The sequence below is a fragment of the Panthera leo genome, chromosome A3, assembly GCF_018350215.1.
Source record: "Panthera leo isolate Ple1 chromosome A3, P.leo_Ple1_pat1.1, whole genome shotgun sequence".
In the NCBI taxonomy this organism is placed as follows: domain Eukaryota; kingdom Metazoa; phylum Chordata; class Mammalia; order Carnivora; family Felidae; genus Panthera; species Panthera leo.
Genome location: NC_056681.1, coordinates 128,914,384 through 128,931,562, shown reverse-complemented (window position 1 = coordinate 128,931,562; position 17,179 = coordinate 128,914,384). Strand labels below are relative to the sequence as shown.

Sequence of the window (17,179 nt, the reverse complement as noted above, 5' to 3'; positions counted from 1 at the left end):
AGGGGGGCGGGCATCACTCTGCTTGAATTGCAAAAATTGAATTTTAAATACCCTCCCAACTTTGCTTTGTCAATTGACATCACATCTGTGCTTCCGAAGCCAGCTGAGAGATCCCCAGCCCCACGCACTCGTCAGTAGGACCCACTGACAGTGCTCTTTCATGACAGCCACTCAGACAACAACTACCATTTCTGAGGATGTGCCTGTGCCTATAAATATGTCGTCAGACCTACAGATGAGAAAACTGAAGCCTGACCCTTCAAAAACATCATGGTACGGATCTGTTACCCATGGTACCCATGGTGGACGTCTAATCCCTCAAAAGAGGGGAATCCCTCACCATTTCATCTTTGATTTTACTCCCATGGTGTCTGCCAAATAGCAAGGACCTAATAATGTCTGCTAACGAGGAGGGGGGATGAACGAGGCTCAGATAGAAACAAGTTGTCGACACCGACAGTAAGGATCAGAGGTGGAGTTGGAACTGTTGGTGTGGCCACAAAACTACCTATGAAGGTGCCTCTCTGCACCTGTGAGCTACTCTAGCCAGTGGGGTACGTTCGGGAAATGAGGGGAGAGGGACATCCCTGATTAGTTTCAGCCAGCTGAAGACAACTGCCCCCATAAAAACTAAATGCTGACTTTTTGCCACGCCCTATATATGGGCGTGTTCTGTATGCTTTGCACGCCCTAATATATATATATATATATATTTTTTTTTAACTTAAAAACTGTGGCGTAAATATGGACACAGAAAGATGCATAAGACAGTGAATGTTCAATGAGTTATCGGAAAGTGATCTGTCAGGTAAATGCAGCCCATACATTATAATGTAAAGAGCACTCTCAGAACCAGAACCAGCGAGAAGCATGTCCCTCCCCACTCTCCTACCCTTCAGAAATCACTGTGCTGCCATCAGGATAATAATATTCTTGTTCTGTTTTCAGTTTGACCTTCTATACCCTTGCATTATCCTATCAAATTATACAAGTTTCTTAACTGGTAGGGTGTGCAATCACCATCCGTGTCCTAGGAGCCAGATGTCTGGAGTATAGGTCTCGGCACCATGGCCCTGTCCAGCCGCGTGAGGACAAGAGGCAGGGCTGCCTTCCCAGGAGCCCCAGGGAGTGCCTTCTCACCCCTCGGTTTGTTTGGACCTGATCCCAATATTTGCCCAGAGCCTCTGATCCCCAGCTGCTAAAGAGTTCACGTTCAAGATTTCTGAGCTGGTGTCACCTCCCAGGCAGCGCAGTGGGACTCATGCTTACATCTGGCAACAGGCCTGTGTTCCAATCAAGCCCGCATGACTCAGCTAGGGGGATAAACAGAAAAAGGAAAAAGTCAGTAGGGGGCTATCCGGTGCACCTTGTCCCTGCCAGCACAAGGATGTGCTGGCTTGAAGCTACCACACTTACACTGGAGGGTCCCTGATGCTGTTTTATATGTGAACAAACTCTTCACGTAAAAATCCTGCTAATTCAAGAGGTTGGATGGAGTCCAGAAATCACCCTGTCAAACCCTCTAAGATTTGAAAAAAGCAAGAAACTCAGGCCCAGGAAGGGAAGTGATGACTTGTTCAAGGTTGCACACTGTGATAAGGCACTGGGGCCGGTAATGAGGGTGGGTAAATGCAGCACCCAGCAGAGGTGAGGTCCTAATGGTATTTACTTTCCGTTCTGGGCTGGCCAACCTGGTTGGTTCATACTCCATTTCGATGAGGTTCTGGGAAACAAGCCAGCTAACTAGAAGGATTTAGATAAAGCTAACCGGTAGAGTTTCACTTTTGTCCCTGAGCCCGACTTTGAGGCCCGAGTTGAGTGATCCAGGCAAGGGGAGTTCCTCACTGTCCCGCAGCCACACAAAAGACCAGAGGTCACTGGCATAGTCATCAAAAATCCCTGGGGAGGGGCGCCTGGGTGGCTCAGTCGGTTAAGTGTCCGACTTCAGCTCAGGTCACGATCTCGCGGTCCGTGAGTTCGAGCCCGGGGCTCTGTGCTGACAGCTCAGAGCCTGGAGCCTGTTTCAGATTCTGTGTCTCCCTCTCTCTCTCTGCCCCTCCCCCATTCATGATCTGTCTCTCTCTGTCTCAAAAATAAATAAACGTTAAAAAAAAAAATTAAAAAAAAAAATCCCTGGGGAAACTGGGTGGCTCAGTTGGTTAAGCGTCTGATTTCGGCTCAGGTCATGATCTTGCGGTTTGTGAGTTTGAGCCCCACATTGGGCTTTGCGCTATCAGCAGGGAGCCCACTTCAGATCCTCTGTCTCCTTCTCTCTCTCTCTCTCTGCCCCTCCCCCCCATTCATGCTCTCTCTCTCTCTCTCGCTCACTAATAAATAAACATTAAAAAAAAATTTAGGGGCACCTGCGTGGCTCAGTTGGTTGAGCATCCGACTTCGGCTAAGGTCATGATCTCATGGTTCATGGGTTCCAGCCCCCAGTTGGGCTCAGTGCTGATGGCTCAGAGCCTGGAGCCTGCTTCGGATTCTGTGTCTCCCTCTCTCTCTGCCCTTCCCTCGCTCATACTGTCTTTCCTGTCTCTGTCTCTCAAAAAATAAATAAATGTTAAAAAAAATTTTTTAAGTAAATAAATAAATTAAATTAAAAAAAAAAAAGGAACCCCTCACACTTGCAGGAGTCTTTAGGGGGTGCTATACGGTTTACACAATGCTCTCACACAGGTTATTGGGCCCCTTGGAAGGGGCAAGTCTGATCATTTTATTCCTAATTTTCAAGGAAGAAACTGAGTTTTTTACCCAGGATCATAAAACTAGCGGGGCCGGGGTGACCGATGCCTATTCCATCATGGCCTTAGGTGACAGGAGGGAAGAGAGCCTAAAAGAGGGTGACACGTGCTTCATGCTGGCCTCCATGACCACGTGACGCTGAAATATCACAGTAGCCCCTTCCTCCATCCCCCACGGTTCTGCTTTCCAAGGTTTCAGTGAAGCGTGGCCAAGGGGGTTCCCAGGCAGACGATACAGCCTCACGAGGTGGACAGTAGCCTAACCTCACGTCACGTCATCAGGTTGGCCTTTTCTCACCGCACGTCACCACAAGAAGAAGGGTGAGCGCAGGACAGTAAGAGATTTTGTGAGAGAGAGCACATTCAGATAACTCTTATGACAGTGTATTGTTATAATGGTTTTATTATTAGCTGTTAATCTCTTACTGCACCCATGTGACAGTGTAAACTTTATCATAAGTATGTTTGCATAGGGAAAACCATAGTATACATCTCTGTGGTTTCGGGCATCCATGGGAGTCTGGCACATACCCCCGCGGATAAGGGGGAGGGCTACTGTGCAAACGGCTCCAGTGACTAACTGTATCTCAGTCATCTTTATATGTCCCCAACGTTGAAGGGTCTCGGGGGATAATCTGACTTAAACACAATGTTGCCCATAAAATTTTGTTGGAATCATGAAAATCAGTAAAGTATACCATTATTCTAAAACCGTTCAACCGGTCATTATTTTCTACTATGGCATCCCTACCTAATTCAGTCAGCACGGTTGAGCTATAGGGAACTTTACAAATAACCTGATTCATTTCTCTCATTTTGTGGGTGAGGAGACAGGCCAAAGCAAAGGAATTAACCTTCCCCAGCTGACATAACAAATCTATAGGAGAGTCAGGAGAAACCCCCAATCTCCTGAGCTCCAGATCCACGTTAACCCACCGACTTTCCCCAACCCCCCGTCCTCCTTTCCCAAGTGCCTTGTCCTCCCTTAGAGCATGGCCCCACCTTACCTGTTCTTAAGGGGTTTGTACTTAGCGTTTTGTCGGGACTTCTGAGTGTGTCCTGTTTGTCGTAACATTATCTCACTGGACTATCTCCTCCAGTCACCTCCTGCCTGACACTTCCCCTCTCTGAGCCTGAGGTCCTCAATTCCAAAACGCAAGTAATCCCTGTGCCTCCTGGCTCACACTGTTGGGAAGAATAAGCTGATATGCACACCGGAGAGGCTAATTATCAATATTTATTCTTGGATTTGCATTCTATGCAATCTGAGCAAGACACTAGACCTCTCGGTGCCTCGGTTTTTCTACCTGTAATGGGGAGATACCACTCTTCAGGATCTAGTCTGAAGCGATGCCGGAAAGGCACGTGCGGGTATTAACACAACCGAATCTCTTCCAAATAAAATGCATTCAAGTTATCAGTGTCTCCATCGAATAATTATTCCTATTCCACTGATCTACATGAATCGCGCTTTTATTTATTGAAGTCACATTCACACTATACCTACTGTGTGCCCAGCACAATAAGGAGAGGAAGTGCGCACAAAAGCAGCAGACCTAGTCCCTGCTTCAAGAAGCAGACAGTCCCCAGACACAATGAAGGAGACACGAATAAAATAGAATGACTGAAAAGGGGTGCAAACGAGCATTCCAGGGAGGTCAGGAAAGTAATGTCTTGTTCCTAGATTAGTCCATGAGAAGGAACACCAGGTCCAGAAAGGGGGAGTGAGGGGCACAGGATATAGGCTTTACCCCACCGCCAGAGCAGCTGGGAAACTGCTTTTGTAAAACTGCCATTTTAGGGGCACCTGGGGGGTTCAGACGGCGGACGGTCCGACTTCGGCTCAGGTCATGATCTCACAGTTCGTGGGTTCGAGCCCCGCGTCGGGCTCTGTGCTGGCAGCGTGGAGCCTGGAGCCTGCTTCTGATTCTGGGTCTCCCTCTCTCTCTGCCCCTTCCCTGCTCACAGTCTGTCTGTCCCTCTCTCAAAAATAAATAAACATTAAAAAAATTTAAACTGCTATTTTAAAAACAGTCATCACCACTGCAAACAGAGGCAGACACACACTATAAACCAGATACAGAGCGTGGTGAGGATGCAGGGGTGTGCCTCAGCTTTGGTGCTGCCCTGCCCCGCCCCCTTTCTGCAGCCACCCAGCCCCTCAGGGCTGTCTCCCAGTCCCTAATGCAGGGCTGTGCATTCTGGCTCCAGATTCCTCTCTTTTCCACTTACCACCAAAACTCTACCGAATGCCTGCATCCACAGGATGCCAACCTATGGATCCATGCCCACGTGGTCTCCTGAAAAGCTCCTTGAAACTACTGGTATCTTGTCCCCCACCACACACACACACACACACACCCTGATTCAATCGTTCCTGAGACCGGGAATGTGAGTTTTAAGGATGCTCTCTGATTGGTTCTCATTTATACTCTTGGTTGACACCTATAATGGACTCAGAGTCTATGTAATTCACAAACTAGAGAGCAGTCCCATAAGAAGGTGCGTGCTAATTCAAAGCCTCCCAGAGACGTGGTGACCAACAAACGACCCGAGTCTCCACATTCCCACTCCAGGTCCAGGTTGCCCTTGTTAGCACAACAGAGTTGACAAAAGGTAGAAAACTAACTCTTCTAGTCCTTCTCCCTTCATTCCAGAAAGAGGACTCAGTGGGGGAGGGGGAAATATATATATTTATATTTATATATATTTATATTTAAATATATAAAAATATATATATATTATATATATTTAAATATATAAAAATATAAATATATTTATATATTTATATATATTTATATACTTATATATTTATATTTATATATATTTCAAATATATATGTATATATTTCAAAGCATTATAAACATACACTTTCAGTGAGTGTCAGTTGACACTTTCAGAGAGCTCAGTCACTTGAGCTTCCAACTCTTGATTTTAGATCAGGTCATGATCTCAGGGTTGTGAGACTGAGTCCTGCATCAGGCTTTACCCTAAGGATGGAGCCTGCTTGGGATTCTCTCTCTCTCTCTCTCTCTCTCTCTCTCTCTCTCTCTCCCTCTGTCCCTCTCCCCTGCTTGTGATCTCTCTCACTCTCTCTCTCTAAAACAAAAGAGAGAGAGAGAGAAAGAATTATTCTGATGGGTGGTAACTAGACTTTTGGGGATGATCACTTTGTAGTGCATAAAATGTTGAATTATAAGGGCATATACCTGAAACTTATATAATAAAAAAAAAAAAGAATTTTTTCAACGAAGTATAAGTATAATGTCTGTACTATGTACACTGTGAGAAATACATAAACATTTCCATTATGCCCAAAAATATAGTCAGTTTGAAAATATTTATGTGTTCTAGAAAAGAAAACATATCTTCTATTTGGGAGGTGTAAAGTTTGATCTGGATGCTAATCTATACTTTTACAAGTAAAATAAGTCTATAATTAAGTGGCATATAAGAACATAAATATAAAAATACATAAATATTAATAAGTGTATATATATGGAAATGCTACATTTTTGTTTACTAGATTTTTCATAGCCTTATTGATATAAATTAATATCTGAATTGATTTCTATTAATTCTTTTGTGTATTTCCCACATTTCATTATGTAGGTATTATTACACTTTATTTGTTGCATAAAGATTATTTGAGTTAAAATCTCATTTTGTGTTCTCCTTGCTTCAGTAACACCTTTTGTCTCATATGAAACTTTCTTTGAGATAGAAAAAAGAGAATATGGTTTCAACACGCAGCTTACATTTAAAAACAAGAAAACAGAAACAAAACAGAAAGTGCCGTGTCTCAAATTTTCTCTTAAAACCAGCCATGCGAATTAGATGAGAGAGAATTTCCACCAGTTCTTCAACCTGGGAGAAGATGACCTGAGGATTTCATAAGTAGCTACTCTCCTCCATATGGAATTTCTTTTTTGCTTTTCTATAATATATTATTATTTGTGATATTTTGAAAGTCACTTTCAAGATAATAAACTTGCAAAATCGAAGTCTCATGGTTGCACAGGGTTCTTGTGACAAAATAAATAGCAGGGCAGGAGGAAATTGTTAGTGTCTCATTTTAGTTAAAACAACTCATTTTGATGAAGGTCCTCAAGGGCAGAAGGCAATATATACACATTTCAAATTGACGGCATTACATCTAAACAGAGATATTAAGGGAAAATGCAGTAGAAGATTGTGTTATCCACAAGTGGGAACAGGAGGACCCAGTCCCTTTGGCGCCAGAGCAACATTCAACACTCTGGCTGAGGTCAGCATTCCTGTGCTCCTCAATAATAATAATAATAATTACAAGTGCATGCTTACTTCTACCAAAGAATGTTAATAACCAGAAGGACAAGATTTTCTCTCTTTATTAACCATGAATTCAAAGGATAATTCAGCAGAATACGATGAAGAAAGATCCTCAAATCCTGGACAATGAACACTGCTCATTTTCTGACCTGAGGAAACAGACTTAGATACACAAGGCAAAGCATTAATTGAAAGGAAGTAAAAGAAGGAAGGAAGGAAGGAAGGAAGGAAGGAAGGAAGGAAGGAAGGAAGAAGGAAGGAAGGAAGGAATAAGGAAGGAAGGAAGGAAGGAAGGAAGGAAGGAAGGAAGAAGGAAGGAAGGAGGAAGGAAAGAGAGAAAGAAGGAAAGAAAGAAAGAAAGAGAGAGAGAGAGAGAAAGGAAGGAAAATGGGGAAAACAAACATAGATGGAGCTGTTGACATTGGGTTTTCATCTTCTCTTCCATCTGAGAAAACTCTTCTATCATTAGGTTATAAAAAATTTTCAATTCTATTAAAAAATATTTATTAAGAACCAAGAGAAACACAGTGTGAGATTAAAAAAGAAAGAAGAAAAAGAAAGAAAGTATCCCTGGTTTTGTTCCTACACCACCAGGGACCCCAAATACTACTAGTGGTCATATTAGTCAGGACAGATCACACTCTGCTGGGTTAACAAGTCAATCCCCAAATCTAGGTAATTGGCCACAAGAAACTGTCGTTGCTGGTTTGAGTCACTCGTAGAAAATCTAACTGCAAGTCAATTATGTCTCTTTGGCAGCTCTCATCCCTGGTTGCTTCTGTTTCCAACCCCACCCTTGAGAGCTCCCCCTTGGGAATGCACGGACGGAAGAGGCGAAACCTGGAGAGTTCTCAAGGCTGCTCTCTGCCTCAGGCCGGAGGCAACATATCGCATCAGCTCCCCTTCACCCTGGTGAGGCCCTAACCATGGGGAAGCTGGAAGTAATCTTCCTGTGTCCCCAGGAAGAGAACTAGTGATGAGAACACAGCATTGTCTCTGCCACAGAAAAACCGTGAAATGTAGTAGAGCATCAGATGCAACAGAGTAGCACAATTCTGAGGGGCTAGGAGTTTTCAGAGGTAAGAATAGAGTCACCTTCCAGGATAGACTAGGCGGGGACTTCAGAGCACCCGCGATGTGGAAGGAACATCATGATCAAAGCTCTAAAGGCAAGAAGTCGTGTTGTGTATTTGGAGAACAGTACGAAAATAAGCCCTGCTGGATGATTATTAATAATGGAAGACAGCAATTCAGAAACAGCTGGGGGTGGCTCATATTTTGCAGAGCTATGATCTGTAGGACAAAGAGTAGAAATACTTTTTCATAAAGCAACTTGCGGTGCATGGAGCCAGTCTGCCCAGGTCACCCCAGGCATGACTCACATGTCTAATCCAGAGAGCTATAAATCACCCACCTCATCCAATTATCCCAATTATGCAGGTAGTCGCCAACCCCCATTGATCTACTTCCTATGGATAGCTCAAAGCCCCGTGTTCTTCTATATCCCCACTACCTCTGCCTTATTCCAGGCCCTCAGCGTTCGTTTATCCATTGCCATGGACTGAATGTCTTTGTTACCCAAAAATTCATGTTGAAGTCCTAATCTGGGGGTGGTAGAGCCCTCAAGATAGCATTAGCGCCCTTAATAAGAAGAGACAGAAGAGCGTTTCCTGTCTGTCTGTCTCTCTGTTCTTGCTCCTCCCCCCATGTGGCCACACGGAAAAGAGGCAGCTGTGTGCAAGGCCGGGAGAGGTTCTCACCCTGACCGTGCTGGCACCTTGATCTTGGACTTTGAGCCTCCAGAACCGTGAGATATAAATTTCTTTCGTTGAAGCCAGCCAATGCGTGGTATTTGTTATAGTAGCCTGAGGCTTTATAAGACACCTGATCTCCAGCCACAGCCTGGTCAGTGATCTCACCTCTGCCCCTTTCCCCCTTCAGTATAAATGGGACACTATGGGCCAGAATGGTCTTCCTAACACCCATATCTAAAGTGGTTTCACATAAGGTCCCCTCCAAGCCTATTGTACATTCTACTAACACCAAACCACTTTGAGGTTTTCTGGAAACATCAGATTTGTCATGACCCTTGAGCAATTACATATGCCGCCCCTCTTAACGGAAAGACATCACTGTTATCTTCTCAGAAAAGTCTTCTCCATTCTGCACAGTCCCTCTGTATGACAGCCTCCTCCTGACCCCTCCCTTAGTTACTAATTGCCTCTTCTGTGCTAACTTCTACACGTTTCTAAAACATTTTATAGCTCCTATTCATTTGCCTTCGCTCATATCCTGGTCAGCTCTCCGTGTCCAACATGAGGACCACTGGGAACAGGACATGTGCTCTCTTTACCTTGGCTCTCCGGGCGCAAGCCCTATATCTGTTCTGAGCACAAGTTCAATACATGCTTTGAAATCAAATGTCAAGTTAATACTGTGGATAGTATCTGAGCTATGTTCTGGGTCTCATACTCAGATTTAAAATTATGACTCCGATATGACAATAATCATCATAATACCATTATACAGAACATTATAAAGGCAGAATACAGAGAAATAAAGTGCTTCGGACTCAGCAGGGCCGAGTTCTTTAATCATACCTAATACTTACTAAGACCTCATTCTGGGCCAGACACTATGCTGCGTATTGTTAATACATTATTTCACTTAATATTCACCAAAACCCCTTCAGGAAAAATACTATTATTCGTATTTTAAACACGAGTAAACTGAGGCATATGGGCATTAAACATCTGACCCAAAGCCACACAGCTAATAACAGTGGAGCCAGGATCTGAATCCAGGCACTCTAAGACAGAACCCACACACAAAGGCTACTCTGCTGTGTAAAAGGAACAAGCTCAGGTACTAAGATCAGAGGCAATGACATGGAGAGAAATCAGGACAGTGTTAAAGCCAGAGAGACGATGGAATGGGAGCCTGGGAATACACACACGCTACGTTCCTTGCCCTCAGTGATTTAGAAATAGGCCGAGTGTGCGTTAGGAGGAGTGCTATGTTAAGTATGTGTTTTTAAATAGAAAGCACACTTTATTAACTATGTGCAATATCTGTGGTTAGAGTCAAACTTAGGACAACTGGAAAATAAATAAATACATCATTATAGATATAGATATAGATAGATATAGATACACACACACACACAATTACCGGACAAGGAAAAGAAAATGAATCAGCCTTGGTAGTTATAACAAAGCACCATGACACCAGAAGGCAACGCCTAGAACAAGTGAAATGTAAATCTAAGTGGCTACTCTACTCATTATGGTTTGAAAATAAGCACTTTTCCCCTTTTACTAAATTCTAAAGTGTCTCTATCAATTATCAATGTATCGATTACAAGCTTACCATAGATGCCCTACCCTATAGAACAGGTTGTATGAGGAATTTAAGCGGGAGGGGAAGGCAGGGAAGATGCAAGGAGAGAGGGAAAGAAACACAGAGAATTCCTCTGATTCGCAATTGCCATCACTATCAGTGCAGTTCTGTTCAAGAAATATGCATTAAACTTCCACCTGGTAGCATGGCAAGAGTTCAGTGTTGAAGATCCTGGCTGGGGTGGGTGCCAGGGAGACATCACAGATACGGTCCCAACTCCTAACGAGCTTACAGCCTTGTAGTGCACATAGACAAAGAACGAGCCTATGTCAGATCGTAGGGAAAGAACAGGGTGCAGTAGCAATGCTGTGAAGGGCACCCACGGCAGATTTGGTAAGTCTGGGAAGGCTGCCAGGAGGAAGTGAATTTAAACTGAGACCTGAAGAACAGACTTTCTTGCCAGGGGAAGAGTGGAGGATAGAATCTTAGCAGGCAGAACAGAAGCAGTAACACGAAAAAGAGCAGCAAAGCAGAGAAACAGGTGAAAACAAATCTCCTTAACCAGTACGGCTGAAGCAAGAAGCCAGAGGGCGAGTAGCAGAAGATGAGAAGATCCAGTGAAGGGCTGGATCATGGAGCCGTGCCTGGGCTTCGGATGTTTTCCCAGCATCCGTGGGAGAATTACTGAGGACCGTAAGGAGAGCAGGGCAGGGAAAGGGTGTAAAGATATGCACGTTGTACAAATCACTCTGGTTGCAGCATGGGAGATGGCTGAGGGAACCACACTGGGGAAGCAATGAGGTTGCAGCACCAATTTCGACGGGAGTTCCTGCTGACTTGGGCCCAAGATGGCAGCACAGGAATGGATTGATGCAGGAAGAGGAGAAAGATATGCAAGAGGGAGAAACACCAGGAATAGAGTATGGCCACGTAGGGGCTTGAAGGTGATGGGGAACATGATGGTGCCCAGGAACTGGCTCGCAAAGAGGGCAATGGTGCCTGTCCACAAGAGGACATACCAAAAGGGAAGCACCGCGTTCCAGAAGGTGCTTAGCCTGGGACATACTGCCCTTTGGGTGTCTGTGGAACAGCCCCAGGACATGGCTTCTAGGCTGTTGGATATTTGGATCTGTAGTTCAGGAAAGAGATGGGGCCTGGAGATTTCCATTAGGGAATCATCACACAGAAATGTGACGCAAGTCAAAGAAACAGACAAGATGATGCAATGAGAGAGAACGCATTGAGAAGAAAACCTAAGAACTCTAAGAACAGAATCCTGAAGAAAACCCATACCGAAAGGACAAGTTGAAGGAAATGAGCCCACAAAACATCATAAGAACAACAGCCAGAGAAGTTGAAAGGAAACCTGGAGAGTGAGATACAACGGAAGGTGTAGAAAAATTTTATCTCAATAAGGAGGAAATAGTCTGCTGTGCCACATGCTTCAAGAAGGCAAGTAAGATAAGAGCCCAAAAGCACTCATCAGATTCAATACCAGTGGATCACTGGTCCCCCTGGTAGGAGCTGTTTGGCAGAGTGATGGCGCAGGAGATCCCTGTGGTAGGTTGGGATACAATGTGTATTGACAACTCCTCTAGGACAGGAGTGTATCTCAAAGGAGATGCATAGTCAGGGGACGGCCTTAAGATAGGAGAGAATAAAAGTGTTTACACGCAACTGGGAAAGGAGCTAGGAGAAGACGTAGGATTATAAATGAAGGTGAAGCAAAGAGGTGGGAGGTTCTTGAAGAGACCTAAGGAGACGGCATTCAGTGCACAGGGGTGTGGACTGATCTTTGCCAGAAATGGGGCCAGAAAAAGAACTATACCACAAGGAAATCAAGCAATACAAAAGGCAGAGAAACTGTGCTTTGCAGGACAACCCAAGAATGTCCATCATCAATCAATCGCCAAAGGAGGAATTAACCATCGGGGAGCAGGGTTTCCTTGTTGACTCAAGTTCCTGCTCTAACCACAGCCTGTTAGACAAGTGGACTGGGGTGTGGGAGTTTAAACAACTGAAGAGAGAGAGTAATCCTCAGCTCTGCCACACAGCTATAAGACTTTTTAAAAACCACTTGACTTCACACACCTTTGAATGCAAAAGGATACATTTACCAGTTTAGTATACCCAAGTCTAAAATGAGCCTTGCTTCTGTTAGCAATGGACCACAGAACGTCTACAGAACATAATTCCAAGTATTTATCCAGAGCCTACTCTTCTAGGGCTTCACTGTACCCCAAAGAATAAGAATAATTTCTTAAATTTGAGAAGTGCTTAACCGGTGGTTGCTCTGCTGCCTCTAGAATGCTTGGGGAGACTGTTTAAAATGCAGATTCCCAGAGCGCATTCCAACATTAGGTTTCCCGAAATCTGGGGTAGAGCCTGCCTGCAAATCTGTAGTTCTACCAGGCTCCTGATGATGCCAGAGGACCATTTGGAAACCCAATACTGCTTCTCACATAGCAAACCTTCTCACACGCCGTCTAATTCTGAGCCTGGGCTAGTTTCTGGGGCACTCCGATGGGTGAAAACAGAAACAAAACCAAACACTGCCAGCTCAGTAAATAAAATGGTGATCATTGCTCAGGCACGCATTGAGTCAGGCAAGGTGTCTATAAAGATTGTGTGCAATGCACTAGACCCCAGGCTCAGCAAAGGGATTATAAATTTGAACTAGATTTGTGGCTTTTCCTCAAAGAATTCTTAGTCCATTAAGGAAGAAAGAAAAGAAAATCAACCAATGATACTAGTTCAGTTTGAAAAGTGTTTTGACACATCCGCCACATCTCAAGATGTAGGCGAGAGGACAGACGCATGTCGGGGGTGGGGACTGATGCTCGAATGGGTTATAAATTTTCATAGATGGTAGATGCGGATGGCAGGGAAGGACCTTTGAAACGAAAGGAAAAGCCAGAAAGCATATGTGTAATAGTGACCCAGACCTACCCAGAGCTCTACCGTCACTGTCGTGTGGAAGTGACCCCATGCAAAAGGCATGGACTCTCCTAAAAATCTGAGAAGAACACCAAGAAACGACTAATACTGGGCTGAGATATCTTTGTATCATCCACATCCAGGAGCATGTTCAACCCACAAGTGCTACAAGTTTTTCCCAGAGGACATCTATGAGTCTTCAAAGGCAAAATGATAAGAAGCCACTAGAAACATAGGAAGGAACTGGGAAAATGTGACAGTGTGGAATCACAACTTAGAAGAGGGCACCTCGGAAGAAACGGGAAGTGAGAGCATGAGCACATACAGAGGAGTTAAGGGGAAGCAGGATTCTCTTTAGTCTTAGCTGCAAGGGGTTGACCCTGCCGTTTGTGTGGTCTAGAAAAAAAGTAGAAGGCAGGTAAGATAGGCACATGGAGGTGAATCTAGAGAAAAAAAAATAAGTGGGAGACATGGGACAGTACCCAGAGGGGACTGGCGCATCCATTGTTGATTTCCTTAAATCCTGGGTGATGTGAACATGCTGAGACACTAGGATTTCCATCAATGGAAAGTGGATCTTCGGAGTGAGAACAGACACTAGGGGAAAAAGGGAAGGGGAATAGACGATTTTTTGTTCAGAGATATTTCTAAAATAAAGAAGGGTATACCTATCAGGATAGATTCCTGCTGTAACAAATAGAAAACATTTTGGTGGCTTTAACTCCGTAAGATTGGTTTCTCCCTAACATCACACTTTGATACAGATCATTTTAGAGGGGAAGTCTCCTGCTGTCCGTAGTCATTCAGGAACCCCTGCCTCCTTCCATCCAGGGGCTCTGCCATCGTTTAAAGCCTCAGATTCTCCCATGGATCCTCTACATACAACCCAATGGGATAACACAGGTGTATGGGAGATCATGTTAATGGTTTTACTTTCAGGGGCCAAGCCTGGATGTGGCTTACTAAAATTCCACCCATATTCCACTGGTCAGACTCAGTCAGATGGTACCCATCAAACAGCATAGGCATGCAATTTAGCTGTGTGCCCAGAGGAGAGGAAATGGGATTGGTGAAGCTGTGCTACTGTCTCTGTCCCAGAGGTGCAAAGTGTTCTTTAGCCAAGGTCAGGGTGGGTATGTTGGGTGCCTAAGGTGGTCAAGGACAGGGAGAGAGTTCATGAAAGGCTAAATGTTAAGGAAGGACATACAATTAAAGGTTTTATATATATATATATGTATATATATATATATATATACACATATATATATATATACACTCTGCTGTACATATTCTTCACACAAGAAAATGTTCATTTACAAACAATTCAAAATACTGCAGGACACAGGATGTGATCCGCTCCAGGGCTTGCACACAGAAATCAATACAGAGCTTTAGATGTTGAACTAGTTACGGGATAGACAAGGCTCTTACAACCTCAAGAACGAAGCAGTCCCACACCCCAACCAGGGACAGCCTTGGACACCCCATCTTAGGTTAGCTCCTCCCTGGGTCAAAGGACAGACAGAACTGGACAGTTGTCCTAACAAGTAGGACATGGAACCCTCTCCCCTCATCTGCCAATGAGAATAGCTATAGGTAGCATTTATTGAAAGGTCACCATGTGCCATGAACTGTGTGTATGCATGATCGCACACAACTTAATGAGCTACATACTATTTGACCACATTTTACAGTTGAAGGGACCAACACCCAGCAGCTTCAAGTTACCCAGATGGAAAATGTTGAAGGAAAATTCAAACTAATTGGCTTCCAGAGTTTGTGCTTTTGATGACTCTATTTTTCTTTTGGAAAACTACATTTCCTCCCTGCAAAAAGGCAGGATGGGGTGAAGAATAATAGACAAAACAATTAGCAAACAAGATTTTGTGATGCAAATAAAAGCTAAGGTTTTTTGATAGTGAACTCCATTGAGTTGACTGGCCTATTTCTTGGTTTATTATCTTTGTTGTTGCCAAAAGCTACAAAGAATAGATGCATGTTCCTTATTATACGTTGACTCATCCTTTTCCATATCTCAGAGTCAGTGTGTTCTCTGCCTTATATTTCAAGGTGGGCTCTCAGGGTATTTCTTCTCCCTTTGATTACTAAAACTTTAAGGTTTTTTTGTTTTTTTTGTTTTGGGTTTTTTTTTTTTTTTTTTTTTTTTTTTTTTTTTTTTTTTTTTTTTTTTTGTGTGTGTGTGTGTGTGTGTGTGTTTGGTTTTGTTTTTTTACCCCTACAGAAGGGGACGGAAAGGAGATTCAAAAAGTTGCATGCTGATGTTTTAAACTTTTGGCACTATATTTTGAAGCCCTGACAATATTTTTTGTTCATTATCCTTTAGAATGTTGGGATAGTAAGCAAAGAGGAACCACCTGCTTATGCTGTAGTCTGGAACAGTTATGTGATAGGATGGCTAAGACAGAACACGGCATCCCAGCAAATACCTTGTGAATGTGCACAAGATTTGATCCTGGGATGGACAGGAGGTTAAAAGAGAGAGAGAGAGAGAGAGGTTATTCAACACCAAGTGCTGAGCTACTTTCAATGACTCCCTCACCTCCCTCTCAGACACCAGTAATGAACTCTTCAGATATTCCCTCCCAGAGATCACTAAGTCCAGTTTATAACCGGACCAATGACTCACTTCTCAATTTCGGAGGCCACTTGTTCAATTCCCTTGACTTCAGGGCCAAAACCAGTTGTCTATCATTTATAGAGAGTATAAAAAAGGTCATCACAATCTGTGGTCGGTTCCAAGGATGGCAACTTGTATTCTTATAACTTGCACGTGGCCAAATTTCTGAAAGAGATTTACCTACATCAAATGTATGCAGATGGTCATTTTAAAACCATTTTTCCAGCTATCCGTATCAAACATCTAATTTTGATAAATCACTGTATTTGAAGATTATGGGATAAACAGAGACCTTCAGAAAGCAGTTGGACAGTGCTTAAACAAAATTGTCTACCAAAAAATAAAAAAAATAAAGGTTTTATAATGTGTGTCAGTGCTCAGGTAACTTCTCTGGGACACCAGGTTTGTCTTATAAAACAAGATATATATTTTTTTTTAACCCAAGGAACAGTACAGACAGGTTAAAGATCGACTTTGGAGTTCCACAGACCCTGGAGAGATTGCTGTCAATGCTATTTGGGCCTCTGTTTTCTCATCTGTTGTGGTGCTTGTACCAGAGAATTCTCTCCAGAGGCATTAACATTAAATCTCACCTACTTAAACCTCTTAGCATAGTGTCTATCCACTTATAAGTAGCCAGTACATGTTGGCTATTTCCATTTTTATTATTGACGATGGAGCCCGTTGTACAGCCGGCATTGTGAAAGACGTCCGGAATACAAAATTGTGTAGAGCGCAGGCCAATCCTCCTGTCCAATCGTTCACTTTGTAAAGAGCAAGAAATTGAACACAGGTTTACCATTAAAAAAAAGGGGGGGAGGTTAGAGCTCTAAGAGTCTATGCCAACTGCAAAGGGCGCACAAAGAGGAAGCACCCTAGTCTCCCTGGGGAAAGAGTAGGCTTCACAGAAAAGCTTTCAGAGCCCAGTCTCGAGAGTAGAACCAGATGTCTAAGTGTTATAAGCTTTTTAAACTGTCGCTCTAGAATGTCCTATGTATGAAAGTCGTCTTTCCACACCCAATATCCAGAACTCGTTCATTCATTAACATTCCATCCAGAAATGCAATCATTAATTACTGCTGGACACCCTTCTGCCACGAAACCAAACAAAAATCCCTAAACGAAGGCAGTTCTGGGGCTTGGCCGTTGGCATTTGTGAAGCTCTCCTTTCATAGAAAATTGCAGCCCAAATCATAGGCCCAATTAGGGA

At 43.6% G+C, this 17,179-nt stretch overlaps 1 long non-coding RNA gene across 1 annotated transcript in view; it reads right to left on the bottom strand.

The window, feature by feature from the left end:
* LOC122216606 overlaps positions 1-17,179 on the bottom strand; it is a 152,322-nt gene that overhangs the window by 2,364 nt on the left and 132,779 nt on the right. The gene's annotated exons all lie outside the window — the stretch shown is intronic.